The sequence below is a fragment of the Manis pentadactyla genome, chromosome 14 (genome assembly GCF_030020395.1).
Source record: "Manis pentadactyla isolate mManPen7 chromosome 14, mManPen7.hap1, whole genome shotgun sequence".
NCBI lineage: Eukaryota > Metazoa > Chordata > Mammalia > Pholidota > Manidae > Manis > Manis pentadactyla.
The window spans coordinates 10,630,750-10,634,754 of record NC_080032.1 but is presented as its reverse complement, the minus strand read 5'-3'; positions in this window follow the sequence as shown (position 1 = coordinate 10,634,754).

The following is a 4,005-nucleotide window of genomic DNA, read 5'->3' as shown; positions in this document are numbered from 1 at the left end:
TCGCGAAGCGGCGCGCCGGAAATGACGTTTACCGATAGCGGAAGTGTATTGATTGCCAAGGCAGCCACGGCTTTGGCTAGAGCTGCTAGAGCGGCTTTGGCTCTAGGAGGGCGGAGCTGAAATACTAGAAAAGTGAAGCAGGTTTAATGGGTACCGGAGATGATTTCCGGGCCAGAGCGGCCTGTATGCTGCGCAAGCCAGCCTGCAATGCCTGGAGTGGGTGTCACCGAGCTGCTTTGACCTAAGGAGAATTCTTTGTCAGCCAGAGACACTAAATCTGTAAAATGGGGATATACGTAGGACTAGCTCATAGCATAGTTGTGAGGAGTGGTGTGAGACAAGTAGCCGGGCCAGGACAGGTATTCAGGTGGAAATAATGAAGGTCAGAACTGTCTCCTGTATCTTTGGGGTCCTTCAGTATAATGACAACGTGGGCACAGAGCAGCTGTCTTAGACAAGAGTTTGAGGGCGTGAAGGAATGAATGGACAACTCAACAGTTCCCAAGTATTCCCACCAGGAAATCTTTCCATTCTCTTCCTTTCTAACAGGTTGGTAAACAAAGTAATTCATTCACTGATCTAATAAAATTGTACTATGTGCCCACTGTGCTAGGCTCAAGGGTTAAAAATGAACAGAACAGGCGCCGGCCTGCCGGGAATCCCTCAGGGGCTGTGTATAGGCACACAGGCTCTGGACTTTCAGTCTCAACTCTGCCTCTTACCAGCTGTGGGCCTTGGGCAAGTCGTTGTATCTCCCTAAGCATGTGTTCTTGCTTCTACAGAATGGTTGAGGACCCAAAGAGAAAATACATAAACAGTTACAACTGTACCTGGTAAACTAGGTGCTTAGGAAGTGTTAGCTGTTAACTTTTGCCTATGATGAAAAGATCCAAGAGACAATTGTTAAGAGTATACAAAGATGAGTTAAATAGTGCTTAACATGTGCTTTCTCAAAACTCTTGCAATGGCCCCCAGCTCTGATCCACTGTCTTATTCTATTGACATTCAAATCATGTTATATAACAAAATTTCTTATAAAAAGAGCACTGGACTTGGAGTCAAATGACATGGGTCTGTGGTTGTTAGTAAGTAAAGGATAACCTACATGAACCCAATTAAATGCTAGATTCTTTGGAGTGGGGACTGTGATTTAATGGTCTCTGTATGTTCAGTGACATTCAGTGTCACTCTGCCACATGCATAGTATGTACTCAGGAAAGAAACTAAAAAGAGGTTTTAGCAGAGGAGAAGGGCAGGTGGAGAGCTTCTAAGACAAAAAGATGACTCATGCCACAAGGGTCATGTCTGAGGCTACACAGCGAGTTAAAGGACAGAGCCAGCCCTGGAACCAAAGAGTTTGGACCCCTAGGCCAGTGCCTTCTCTACTCTGCCATGCATGGAGCACCCATACATGTTTCTCAACTTATTTGAACTAATATTTGGAGTGATTCCTGTCTTTTCAGGGTCACAAAGGCAAACCCTCTGCATATATCATCTCTTAGACTCTCAACCTTTTGAGATAATTTCTATTTTCACCTGAGTCCACACTCCTAATCACCCTCTATGCAGCCTGTGCCATACAGAAGTTTCTATAGTGCCTTCAAAGAGTTAGGGAAAAATCCTTGCTCCATTTCAACTTTAAATAGGTTGGTACCATAGAAACAATCTGTAAGTGGCATTTCAAAGCTGATATATTTAAAGTCTAGCAAAAGTACCTTTTCTAGGACAGCAACATTATACAGTTGCACATGGCTTATTCTTATTTTAAATCTTGTCACAAAAATACATATCATGTCCTGAACTTGGCAGAATTGAAAATCCAGAGCAGCTGAGATTAGCAAATTTGGTTTCCCTATAAATGTTTCTAGCAGATGGTTTCTACCCTGCTTATCTTTCAAGAATTTGTGAGCGCTCTATCCTCATACAGAAAGCTGGGACAGAAGGTTCCCCAGGTCTGAGGCATTATCTGTAAAGCAAATAGCCTCACAAGTCCACAGGTGAAATGAGGAACTGCAGGGTGTATCATTCATTCATTCATGCACTGAGTCACTCATTAACAAATATTTAATGTGTTCTTGGGTATTTTCTATTGCAAATATGTTACCTCCCAATGTAGTGGTTTAAAACAAAAATGAACATGATCTCACACAATTTCTTCAGGTAGAAACCCAAGAGTGGCTTAGATGGTTGGTTCTGACTGGAGATCCCACTTGGGGTTGCAGTCAAGATGTCAGCTGGGACTGCAGGCTTGCTTAGAACTGGATGAGCCAGCTTCCTAGTTGATTCACTCCCATGGCCGGCAGCCTGGGGCTGGTTGTTGGCAGGAGGTCTCAGTTCCTTGCCATGAGAACCTCTACAGAGGGCTGCTGAGTGTTCTCATGACAGTGACCAGCCTCCCCCAGCATGAGTGAACCAAGTGAGAACAAAGCCAAAGCCAACATCTGCTACGATCAAGTCTTAGAAGTCACACACTCATTTCCCTAGTATCTTTTTTGGTTGCATAGCCAGTCCTATTTAGGTTGGCAAATAAAAATAGGGGGTGCCCAGTTAAATTTGGATTCCAGGTAAACAATGAGTATCAAGTATAGTATTAGTATCTATACATATGTCCTATGAAATACTCTATAATGCTAAAAAACCATTGACCATTTTATCTGAAATTCCAGTTTAACCATCTATCTTGTGTTAATCTGAAACCCTAGCTATTTAGGGTGGAAAGGGACGGCACACAGAAGGGGTGTGAACACCAGGAGGTAGGATCCTCCAGGCCACCTGGGGAGCTGCCTGCCCACAGCCCATGATCTTGCTAGGCCTGATGGGGGATAAATGGTGAGCGATTAAAAATAGTGCTTCCTGCACTCACATAGCTTATAGTCTGGTCAGACCAACTTGAATCAGATCACCAGGCAAATAAGTGCCACACCTTGATGATGACAAAGTGTTTCAAGGAGAAGTAGCTGGAGCATGGGGCAGGGCTGGCCTTCTCATCAAAACAGTTATTTTTATGTTATAGACTGGGCTTCTACATGTGACATTGTGTGCGTGTGTGTCGGAGTGGTGGGGCAGGACACCTGGAAGGTTCTGCCAGTGAAAGAAGGAAATAAAACCCTGAACACACACACACGCATATGTGCACAAAATGGTACGAAGTGAATGAGGTCAGTAGTCCACATAACAGGGTTGGACAAATGTCAGTGTCCTGATTTTGGTGTCGCACTTCAGCTGCAGATGTCAACGCTGAGGGCAAGTGCACAAAGGGTACACAGGACGTTGCTACTTCTGCAACTAGAATTATTTTGAAAGTAAGTCAACAGCCCATTTAAAGCAGCAGCTGTTACCTTGGAAACAGGGTTAGATAGAATAATCCAGACTTGTCAAAGAACTTCAGGTGGAGCAGGACCCCTGGGCCCAGATCACACCCTGGTGGGTGGAGGGCTGTCAGCTGCAGGAAGGGATTCTGATTGTTAATTTTCCTGAAAAGTGTTCTTTTAAGAGAGAGAATGGGGTCGGGGGTAAGAGATGTCCTTCTGGTTCTAGAACCAGATTTGGGGGTTGGGGGTACCTGGAGTAGCTCCATCAGCGGGAAGAACAGGCCCTGGTCCTGAGCTGGCGGTGGGGGAACGTGTCCAAGAAGCCTGGGGCCTTAGCCTTTTGGGGGCCTGGAATCACTGTAATTTATGTAGTAAAGGAATGTTTTTATTTTGTAGCCTCATTGTTCTGTTGACATCGGCATTTCCCAGAGAGAAATTTCATAACTTGATGAATTCCTGTGTTATTTAATGACTTGCACGTAGGGCTGATAAATTGGTTTTTATGATGATTGTGGCTGATGGTATTTTCCAAAGATGGCTGAGCTTCTCACGCACATGTGCTTCTGCATTGTGCCCTTGCAGCTTGACCACCTGGAAGAGGGGTCTGCTTCTCTACTCCCTTGAATGTGGGAGGTCCCATGACCACTCTGACAAACTGTGTGGAAGTGACACGGTGCCATTTCCAGGTGTATCC